Source organism: Macrobrachium nipponense, chromosome 26 (assembly GCF_015104395.2).
Source record: "Macrobrachium nipponense isolate FS-2020 chromosome 26, ASM1510439v2, whole genome shotgun sequence".
Classification (NCBI taxonomy): domain Eukaryota; kingdom Metazoa; phylum Arthropoda; class Malacostraca; order Decapoda; family Palaemonidae; genus Macrobrachium; species Macrobrachium nipponense.
Genome location: NC_087215.1, coordinates 72,251,102 through 72,263,233, shown reverse-complemented (window position 1 = coordinate 72,263,233; position 12,132 = coordinate 72,251,102). Strand labels below are relative to the sequence as shown.

The 12,132-nt window shown below is 44.7% G+C and overlaps 1 pseudogene; it reads right to left on the bottom strand.

Moving 5' to 3' along the window:
• LOC135199720 (rab3 GTPase-activating protein non-catalytic subunit-like) overlaps window positions 1–12,132 on the bottom strand; it is a 79,203-nt pseudogene that overhangs the window by 45,164 nt on the left and 21,907 nt on the right.

Here is a 12,132-nt window from a genome sequence, read left to right as displayed (position 1 = left end):
GAAGGCTTAGCGGACAGACCGCATTATGTCCTTTAAAGCCAAAACCTCTGATGATGGCTAAAACCTCACTAACCCTCCTTGCCGTGGCTAGAGCGGTTAGAATATTAGCCTTTCTGGTCACGTGTATTAAGTTCGCAGAAAGGATAGGTTCGAAATGCTTTTGGCATCAGAAACTCAGACTACGTCTAAGTTCCATGCCGGAACCTTTGATCCAGAGAATACAAGATCTCCACAGACCTCAAAGATCGTGAAGCTTTGTTGTTTGACAGAACCGAATCTCTGAGCCTAGAGGCCGTCAACAACATATTTGCATATTCTACAAACAGTTAGGACTTCTATCTTTATCTCATACTTCATACGGAAAGATAGAACCATAACGAAATTCACAGAGGTCGAGGTGGAGGAACAGTCATTTCCCTTCACTATCTCCAGAAACGCCCCTCCGATTGAAAACTGAAAATAGGCAGCACTGCTTTGCCTTGGCCAGAGACTGCCATTAATCTTGAAGATCTTATCGCTTCTCGATAGTCTGAACGCTTTCAGACTCAGAGAGGAGAGATATTAGATACTTCACTAAGTGACGATGTTTGATTACACCGATTCTCTCGGGAAGGGTCTTTGGACAATTCTCTGAATTACCTGACCTCTGTGAATCCAACCTCTTAGAGGCCAACATGTGGCGACTAAAGCTAATCCTCTAGAATCATGAATAAGGGAACACTTAAGAGAAGCTCCTTCGTCTTCAATATTACGAAAACTTAACGAAAGGACTCCCTCAGTCTCTCCTCACTTTCGACATACTTCTAGTGAGGATTACTCAGACGTCAGTAGTTGTTGCCTTCGATCGAGAAGACCCCCACGGACGTGCACTAGATTAACGAACCTATTGAGGATCGTTACGTTCCGTGCCCAAGCCCATAACCAATTCTCTCTTCTCGAGCTATGAGAGAGCTGAGAAATTATCCGAGATGATTTGGGCCACTCGATCCAACCTCACCCATTCGAGGAACTGGAAAGCCGACTAATTTGGCTTCCAATTCTTTCAGACAATGTGCCAGAACATCTGTTCTCTGTTCGGATGTCTGGCACCCTCTCGCTATCACCTGAGGTGATCCTCAAGCCGTTGAAGAGAAAATTAGAATTACAAAATCTTTGATGTTATTCCAATTTCTTCGTGAGGAAATTGTAGAGGTCTGAATTGCTGTTTATTCAGGGAAAACAAGCTTCTCCAGCGAGGAAATGGTCCCCAGCAAACTCATCCATTCCCTCACTCAGCCTGCTTCCTTCCCTAAATAAGGCTGCGCTTTGCATAAGCAGGAGAGCATTATTATAGTGCTATGCCGCGGTAGATTCGTACAGAATGTTACCGTGCGGTAAACCCGCACCTAACAAGTATAAGAGATATCTTGTTGAAATTTTCTAAGTAAACGGCAGGTATGATCATTCAAGATTACTAGAAATTTCCTCAACCCGAGGCTAAAATCCATGATTGTAGGGCAAAGAGACGGTTTAAGCCATTCCCGCAAGGGAGAGAGACGTAACCAACCGCGCATGACACCGAGCTAGCCGGTACTGCGTAGATCACAGTAACAGCAGCCTTGATCATCGTCTCGCACTATATGCCTGAGTTGCCAGCTACTCCCCTTTTACGAAGGGATAGGTATGAAATTATCGAGCCAAAGGAACTCTCAAGCAGGCATATTTAAACGAAACAAAATTCGCTAAATACAGAAGCTGAGTTGATGTTGCAGTTCAATTAGAATACTTCTCGTCTAAGTCGCAATCCGTCCGAAGAACTAGGATATGCGCCTACCCCTCGGACAATTCAACTGCTTAGTAGAATCATGTCGCGAGTTAATATACGTAGTTATATTTATAGTATTCTGAACAACGATCTCCATCCTAAATTCTTTCCTTAAAGAAAACAAAATAAGGATTGGAGATCGACCACCTTCGATCTCTATCAAAAAGAGTGAAGGAGAAGTCTTCCTCGAAGGAAAGCTTCAATGGAGAACAGAATACTATCTGCCTGAGTTGCCAGCTACTCCCTTTACGAAGGAATAGTATGATATTATCGAGCAAAAGGACACTCTCAAGCAGGCCTATTTAAACGAAACAGAATTCGCTAAATACAGAAGCTGAGTTGGTGTTGTCGTAACAATACCTGAAGAGTTGTTCTTACTCCGAAAACTCTTGGAAGGTTGAAGGGAGTGTCAAATAAATACATTAGAACAACAGTTCTTTCGGCTTCTATCCGCAGAGGTAAATACGATATGCGTATATGACTCGACCCATGCGTTAGCAAAATGACGCAAAGATAAACTACGTAAGTATTGTAGTAATTTGAACATCGAATTCTCTACTACATCTTTCCTGGACGAGGAAGAGAGAAAGAAAAGGAAAACGACTGTCCCACGTTCGTTCTGAAAATGAATGAGAGCTCTTCCGAAATTTGTTACTTATCCGCTTAAGCGATAAAATGTTATGAAGATCTTTGTCAATGAGAACTAACCCATTTACATTGACAGAAAGTAATCCAGGAATTCGAGCATATAGTTTTTCCCGATTCCCGCAGAAATCGAGGAAGGGGCAGGATTCCTGATTAGAGACTGGGCTTACGACAGGAAGGACCCAATTAATGTTTCCCCTTCGCCAGGCCGCAATCCCGAAAGCAGACGAGGCGTTTTATGACACCGAAATCTGCTTACAGTTTTCCTGGAATTCATCAAGTGATGGATTCTATTGAACGCTCCCTTCGTAGAAAGCGAAGTAGACATCTTGACGAGACCAAACTCCTTCCTCTACTTCGACGACGCCGTCTTGAAGAGCGTTCTTGCAGGAATCCTGCCGAACGTCTTGATGCGTAGGACGCCTATCGTTCTGAAGAACGTCCTGGCAAGTGGCTCTACCGAGCGTCATGACGTGTAGGATGCCGAGCGTCTTCAAAAGCGTCCTCGCGAGCGTCCTGGCGAGCGTCCTCGCTAGCGTCCTGGCGAGCGTCCTCGCTAGCGTCCTGGCGAGCGTCCTCGCTAGCGTCCTGCCGAGCTTCCACCGAAGCGTCCTGGCGAATGTCCACAAAAGCGTCCTGCTGAGCGTCCTCAAAAGCGTGCTGGAAAGCGTCCTGCTGAAGCGTTCTCAAAAGCTTCCTGCCGAGCGTCCTCAAAAGCGTCCTGGAAAGCGTCCAGCTACGAGAGTTGTCTGAGGCAGAGAAACACCAAGTCTTCTGAACGACGTTTCAGAGAGGAACTCGTTGAGCGCCTTGATGCATGCAAGGCCCGCCAAGAGGCGTCCTGGCGAGCGACCTTGCCAACATCTCAATGTTATGACGAACCGCGTTTTGCGTATGACATTGGAATATTTTTAAGGGACGTCCTCATGCGAGTCTCCATGGAGAGCCGCACGCTGCTCCTGAAGAGTGTGAACACTAAAGGAAGACGTATGGCTTTCGTCTTCCGCAAGGTGCTTGCCGAGCGTCCTGGAGAATGTCTCTACTTATAGGACGTCGAGCAACCCTCCAAAAGCTTCCTCACGTCTAAATTGCCCTTCTTATGCCGACCAGAGACATAAGTTGTTTGACTGTGCAAAGCAGCTTGCCGGCCGTCAAACTTATCAGCTTGCTTTATCGAAGTAAAGCGAACGTTACATAACGTATACGGAGCGCAATGAGGAGAGGAGACGAATACTGAGTTGCTCCTCCAAAAGGTGGAATCAAGAATGTCCTTGATTACCAAATTCTTTTGGAATGCTAGCGAGGTTGAAACGCTCTAACTTCATGAGCGTTCACTCGCAGGAGGCTCAAATCACTCTTCTGGCAAGATGAATGAACCTCCTTAATAATGATAAGTGATATATACATGAGCGTTCACTCGCAGGAGGCTCAAATCACTCTTCTGGCAAGATGAATGAGCCTCCTTAATAATGTATACATGAGTATACATGAGCGGTCACTCGCAGGAGGCTCAAATCACTCTTCTGGCAAGATGAATGAGCCTCCTTAATAATGTATAAATGATATATACATGAGCGTTCACTCGCAGGAGGCTCAAATCACTCTTCTGGCAAGATGAATGAGCCTCCTTAAATGTCCTTAGGAAAAGAGCCAGTGCATTCTTCTAAAAAGGGGAAAATGTGGTCTCTTTACTCTCTCATCCTCTCGTGACGAGAGAGAGGACGTGAAGCGTCCTCTCTCTAAAGCTTCTTTATGGGGGCGCGAGTCCTTCGAGAACTCCACCCCTGTGTGGGGGAGGACGCCTCGGAGGACGAGAAGCAATCTTTCAAGATTCGCGCACGTGCACGATCTTTAGCAGCCTGGGAAGAGTCAACAGGTTCTGCCGAAGGGACGCCAGATCGGTGGGAGCCCCCGTAACCCTCTTGCGGCTTTCGACATGCCCTCTCCCTGAGTCCTGGGAGTCCGACAGAGGTCCAGGCCTAGAAGCATTATGGGGCCGATCTGACGCCCCCTCCACAACACAAGGGGCACTACACTTCACCACTGGTTGGAGAGGCGAGCACTTTAGTCTAAGATTACTTGATGTAATCCTTAGCAGACACTTATTTCTAGGCTAGTAAGCCATACCACAGGGATAGGCAAAATAAAATCTACAGTAGGTTAGAAGGTTCATTATTTGTGGAGGAAAACTCCTGATTCTAACACGCTCTAAAATGCGTAATTGAATCCTCCTTCTTCCGTAATCAGTCAACCACATTACACTAATTACCTTATGCAAAGAAAAAACATGTAAAACCGTCATATATACTAAGCGAGTGGTCTACCGAAAGTTACGGTAGCCTCACCTTACCATGCAGACAACAAAGTCTGAAACTAGGCTAACTAGCTTCAGACATCAAATGCAATGAAAAAATTTACGATAGCGTATGCCTAGCCACAAATCCAAGTTAATAATCGAAAGAATAATTAGGATACTTAAGTGGCTAATGAAGTTTCAAAATCCTAGGCGGAGGTCTGTAAACAGTTTGTTTACCGACCGGCGACAGAAAAAAATATGAATAGAAAATGGGAATAGTTCCTGATATCCGCCTCCCAGCGGCGGGAATGGGGTACTACCACCTGGCCGCCCACTGCGTGTGCCGCGAATTTTTAAATTCTGTCGGACTTCAGAATACAGATATATATATCTGTCAGGTAAGTTCATGAACAAAATCCTATTTCGAATATTAACGGCGTAATTCGCATACACAAAATTATTTAACACTTTTCAGTTGCAAATGTACACCCAGATATCCTTTTAGTATTTGTCTTAAACTTACACATAGCATAACTGTTTAAAGCCCAGAATGCAGTGTTACCATGCGCGACCACCACAGGCGGATGGACAGATGGAAAATACAGTGTATAGTAAGTCATACAGGTCTCCCATACAAGTTCCTCTTCTTTCATAAATCTCTTACTTCCACTTTGTAATTATCACCTTAAGTAAACGAGATAAATTACACGCTTTCAGATATCTGTATATTTACACAAATAATTCATAAAACAACCACAATGACATTCAACAAGCTACAACCACTAACTGTTAACTTCTCTCATATAAATTCCTTTAAATACATCAAAGCTCAACACCAGTGTCCCAGGGTAATCAAAATAATTTCAGACATTTATATTTATGTTCGGGATATTGCACTGACATGACATAAATGCAGCTGCTTCTGCTTGCTTTCTTGATGGCACAAACCTTTCTTTTTTTCACTTTTTTTAATAAGAAAATACATCTTTATGCATTTAGTTAAGGGGAACTTTTGCTTTCTTTTTCTGTCTAGAGTAAGTAGGACATTTTCACACTTTCCTGCATGCTCTAGTTCACATACTGATTTGTGGAAATCAAATGCTGTGCTCATACTACTTTCATGCAACAGTATATGCCACACTCACTGTCAAGCTTCTATTTCCGACCTAAATAATATTATCTTGAATTCTTTTATGTTAGGTCCGAAACATTATAAATATATGAAGAATAAAGGGATTTTGACGAAGGAAAAATCTATTTCTTTGGGAAGACCTGTGTTGCCCGGTGAAAAGTTCCTGTAGCTCACTTTTTTAAGTATAAATAGATTCTAAATATACCAGAGAAAAAAGCTAGCATGGTATGCTGAGGTTACCAATCTTGAACAGATCAAATACAGAACATGCAACACATTACCCATAATCACTCACTGCATACATTAAACGTGAAATATTGAGAGGATTACCTTTGGCTACCTGGTTTCTACACCCTCGTAGGGTTTGGAAGAGGGAAAATCCATCGATCGTGGTAATAGAACGAGGGTAAAGAATAATGAGTTCCTCACTCATATCCTGTACAAGCGTAGCAGCGCTTCCGCTAGGCAGAGTGCGACATTTTAAACTTATGACGGAGCCTTCTTCAAAGAGCTGAGAGAGAAGGATCAAACCATTCTGGAAAAGACAAAATATTATATAACACAAAAAAAGATATTTCAGTAAAAAAGTAAATATGTATACATTATCTAGCATGCAAAATAACATATTTGCTATGGACTTGACATGCAAACCTATACTAATAACTGTACTATAACTAAGGCAGGAGAAAAATCAACTCTTAGAAACAGTTGTCTCATACTTAAAACCCCACCGGTTTATAAAAGCCTCTATTCCCAGTCTCTGCACATCAGATAAGAACCAAAGATGAAACAATCATTATAAATAATTACAACTGGTGAGTAACACAACTCCCATAAAAGCAGCTTCCTCTCTCTCTCTCATAGCCACCTTAATTCTCTCTTTGCATCTGCTTGGCTGGATGTTTAATCAGTCAGCCGACTCATAAAAAGGAAATCGTAGATATAAGTATTTACACTTTATTGAACAACACAGCCTCAGAATTTCAGAGCACTTCACTTTTTAATAAAATACTTATTTTACTCATTTCATAATGTACTGCAAGTACATTACAGTACTTCATGTATCTATAATGCACACTGCAGTTAGAACTTTTAACACTGAAGAAAAAATTTACCATCCATACTTTATGTGGGGATGCAAACATACAAAAGACTTCGTTGAGAGTGCAGATTCTTTGTGAAGGAAACAACAGAAGTAGTGGTGCTTGATGGGTCACTTATCCTGGATAAGGACCCACACTCACAAGTTCCAAGTGAAAGAGCCAGTTGTGTGTATTTGTTTTCCCTGTCTGATAACTTGAAAGATTATCTGCTTTGACATGTCCATCCTACCATCCGATGACTCTAATGTACTACTTAGCTGACTATTCTACCGAGTATAAAATACAGACTTGGTTGAATTCAATTAACAAGGAAACCTGACAGGCTGAGGTCTGTTAAATAGATGTGATGCCACTGTATAGTCATTAATGTAAAACCATCACCAAGATACAGAAATGAAGGATAATATAAACTAAAACAGCAAAATTATTAATGAAAACTGAGAACTGATCAAGTTCTCGGGAGCCAAGTCAAAAGGACTGTTAAGAACAACAGACATACTTTTATTATCTGCCAATAGTAAAAGGACTTGGGAGCCAAAATGTGCAAAGAGTGCTGGATTCTTCTTCAGAATGTGTGTGGAAAGGGAATTGATAAACCTAAAGGCAATCATAAAGTGATGGGTTTTTATAGTGCCAAAACAAAATATGATATTGTTAAGATACAATAAAGTTTGTTCATACTTACCTGGCAGATATATATATAGCTGTATTCTCTGAAGTCCGACAGAATTTCTAAAACTTACGACACACGTAGTGGGAAATTAGGGTGGTTAGTACCCATTCCCGCCGCTGGGAGGCGGGTATCAGGAACCATTCCCATTTTCTATCAGATTTCTATCTACACGTCTCCTGAGGGGAGGTGGGTGGGTACTAAAAAATATATATATCTGCCAGGTAAGTATGAACAAACTTTATTGTATCTTAACAATATCATTTGTTCATGAAACTTACCTGTCGATATATATATAGCTGAATCCACCTTTGGCGGTGGAGAGACAGAAAAAGGATTTTAGGAAACATATAATGTAGATGATTGACATCTTGGTTCCTTACCTGTTAGCATAGCTGACTTCGTGATTACTGTACCCAAGCCTGCTTCTGCTCACTAGTTACCAACCTGTGTAGTTGGTGCGCTCTAGATGATCTGTCAACGGGGACGGGACCACAATGTGACTAGACCATGACCATACTTCTGAGGGCAACGAGGCAAAACCACCACCTAAGTTAGCCTAACAACAAACTCCCTATACCAAAGGCTAAAGGAAGGGACGACCGTACTCGGCAGCCGACCCTACAAACCATAACATCAATATTAAAAACACCTACCCTTTTCTAGGGTGGAAAGGATGAGTGCTACCTCCTGCCCCCAAAATAGTGTCTGCGGCGACGTATGAGGTCAAGAGAGTAACAGTTTCATAGGTCGTTCTCACCCTCCCGTAGGTAGTGCGAGGCGAACACTGATGTTACTCCTCCAAAAAAGTAGCACTTAAAATGTCTTTAAGAGCCATGTTTTTCTGAAAGGCTATTGAGGTCGAAATAGCCCTTACTTCGTGTGCATTAACTTTTAGTATCTTAAAGTCGCTGTCTTTGCAAGAAGAGTGCGCCTCTTTAATGGTGTTTCTTAAAAAGAATGCCAGTGCATTCTTGGACATGGGCATGTTTGGTCTCTTGACCGAACACCATAAGTTCGCCGCAGAACCTCGGCAATCAATTCGTTCTACGAATATACTCTCTAAGAGCCCTAACAGGACACAGGACTCTTTCTGGCTCTTGACCAATGATCTCTGCCATACCCTTGATCTGAACCTTCTAGGCCACGGATTGGAAAGGTTTTCGGAATACAGTTTTCTTCGTCAAATCTCTTAGAGACGAAGAGGAAAGAGGTTCAAAGCGATTTGACATTAAATATTTGAGGACCACATCCAGGTTCCACGAAGGTAGCTTCGGTAGCGGTACCTTGGTCGTCTCGAAGATCTCAATAGATCTGGAGATCCTTGTTATTAGCGAGGTCAAGACCTCTATGGCGAAAAACTACAGATAGGACGCTTTTGTAGCCTTTAATAGTTGACACTGCCAACTTCAGATCTGTTTAAGATAAAGCAAGAAGTCGGCGATCATGGCTCACAGAGGTAGTGGAAGAGGAAACTCCTTTTCTCTTACACCAACTTCTAAAGGCTGCCCACTTCGATTGGTAAACCGCGATTGATGATGGTCTCCTCGCGGTGGCGATAGCTTTAGCCACTGATTTCGAAAAACTTCTCGCTCTGGCCAACTTTTGGATAGTCTGAAACGCAGTCAAGACTCAGAGCGGGAGAGGTTTTTGTGGTACCTCTCGAAGTGGGGCTGTCTGAGTAGATCTCTCCTTAACGGAAGAGATCTCGGATAATCCACTAGGTAGAACATCACCTCTGTGAACCAGATCGCTGCGGGCCAAAAGGGGGCGATTAAAGTCAACCTCGTCCCCTCCGATGCTGCGAATTTTCTCATCACCTCCCCAGGATCTTGAAGGGGGAAAAAGCGTAGAGATCCAGGCCCGTCCAATCCCATAGAAGGGCGTCTACTGCTATTGCTCCCGGATCGAGAACCGCGGGGAGCAATACAGAGGAAGTCCCTCGCCGTCCTTGACGTTGCAAAGATGTCCACTAAGGGGCATCCCCAAAGACCCCACAGCTCCTGGCATACGTCTTGATTGAGAGTCCACTCTGTCGGCAATAACTGTCCTTGTCGACTGAGGAGATCTGCCCGGACGTTCTCGACTCCGGCAATGAACCTTGTCAATATTGTGACTTCTCTCTCCTTTGCCCAAAGTAGGATCTCTTTCGCTAGAGCGAACAGGGAGCGAGATGTGTTCCTCCTTGTTTCTTCAAGTATGCCAGGGCTGTGTTGTTGTCCGAGTTGACCTGAACTACATGACGGGAGACTTTGTTCTGGAAGAACTGGAGCGCTAATTGAACCGCTACCAGCTCTTTGAAGTTGATATGCCAGGTTACCTGTTCCCTCTCCAGGTACTGACACTTCCTCCCCCCCTAGAGTTGCTCCCCACCCCGTGGATGACGCGTCGGAGAACAACACTAGGTCGGGTTCTGAAGCTTGAGGGATATGCCCTCTGACAGCTTCCACGGATCGAGCCACCATCTTAGACGGTTCTTCACCTCTTCCGAGATGCTTAACTTCATGTCGAAGTTGTCCTTTTCTGTCCAGCTGTCCGACAGAAAGAACTGAAGAGGTCGGAGGTGTAGCCTCCCCAGGAAACAAACTTCTCCCAGCGAGGAAATGGTCCCCAGCAGACTCATCCATTCCCTCACCGAGCATGAATCCTTCCCTAGAAAGGCCGACACTTTTTCTATGCCTTGTTGCTGACGTTCCTGGGACGGAAAAGCCCGAAAAGCCACTGAATCCATCTGAATCCCCAGATACACGATGGACTGTGTTGGGGTCAGATGTGACTTTTCGAAGTTCACCAGAAGTCCCAGGGACGCAGCTAAAGACAGAGTCGTTTGCAAGTCCTTCAGGCACCGGGTCTGCGAGGAGGCTCGTATGAGCCAGTCGTCCAGATAGAGCGAGATTCTGATGTTGGAAAGATGGAGCCACCTCGCCAACGTTCTTCATTAAGATGGTGAAGATAAAAGGGGCCGTACTCAGTCCGAAACAAAGAGCCCTGAATTGAAAGACCTTCCCTTTCAGTACGAACCGAAGGTACTTCATCGATTGGGGATGTATCGGGACGTGAAAGTAGGCGTCCTGGAGGTCGAGTGATACCATCCAATCTCCATCCGGGTCTTAAGGCCAGGCCCCCAGAACTGACTGAGGGTGTCTCCATCTTGAACCTCTGCTTCTCTATAAAGAGGTTTAGACGACTTACATCCAAGACGCGGGCCACCACCCTCCCGATTGTTTCGGTACAAGAAACAATCTGTTGTAAAATCTGGCGTTGCCAGGTCTAAAACCTGTTCCACTGCTCGTTTCTCGAGCATCTGCTCGAGCAGGTCGAAAAGTATCTTTCGCTTTGTTTGAGGATACGATGGGGACAAGTCCCTGGGAGTGGAAGTCAACGGGGGGGCGGCTTTATGAAAGGGATCTTGTAACCCTTCTCTATGACGTCGAGAGACCAGGTGTCTGCCTCTCCTTACTCTCCAGGCTTCTGCAAACAACTGCAGCCTGGCTCCTACCGGTGACTGAAGGCACGATCTCTCACTTCTTTGCCCCTAGACTTGGAAGGGGCTCTACCTCTAGGAAGGCTTCTTCCTCAAGGAGGACGATCTAGCGGAAGTCCCTCCACCCGAAAGGGCTTCTGCTTTCTAAACGGTTGGGCTCCTGACGACGTTGAAGGGCCAGCCGGACGTCTCGAAGACTGAGCCAACAGGTCTTGTGTGGCTTTCTCTTGCAGACTAACTGCCAGATCCTTCACCATAGCTTGGGGGAAGAGATGACTCGAGAAGGGAGCATACAAAAGTTCTGTCCTCTGTGCGGGGAGAGACAGACTTAGCCGCAAAGTTGCAATAAAGCGACCTTTTCTTAAGAACCCCTGCTGAAAAATGAGAGGCTAACTCCTCTGAGCCATCCCTGATGGCCTTGTCCATGCATGACAATACACTGGACAGCTCCCCCAAGCTGATCGAGTCTGGCTTACGAGATTGGTTGTCTAAAGCTCCAAGACACCAGTCTAAGAAGTTGAAGACCTCTAAGGACCTAAACAGTCCCTTCAAAAGATGTCCAGTTTCGGAAGTCGTCCATGATACTTTAGCTGAGGCTAAAAGGGCCCTCCTTGAGGCATCAACCACGCTGGCGAAATCACCTTGAGCAGACGTAGAACCTTCAATCCTAATTCCTCGCCTCTCATACCACATCCCTGCCTTACCGCTAAGTCTAGACGGAGGCAGGGGAAAGTAGTCCTGGCCCTTTTGCTTTCCTAGACTCCATCCAGGCGTTAACCTTCCGGAAAGCTCTTCTAGTAGATAAACGACGTCTTCTCTTCACGAAACCTAGACATTGTTGTCTTCGACACGAAAACTGAGAGGGAGAGAAGGAGGAGCAGCAGGCTGGAAAGTATCGCCAAACGAATCACGAAGTAGTCGTGCCAAAAACTTGATAATCTGACGAAGCAGACGTAGCAGGTTGTTTCTTCATCAACATCCTCAGAAGAACCGCTAAG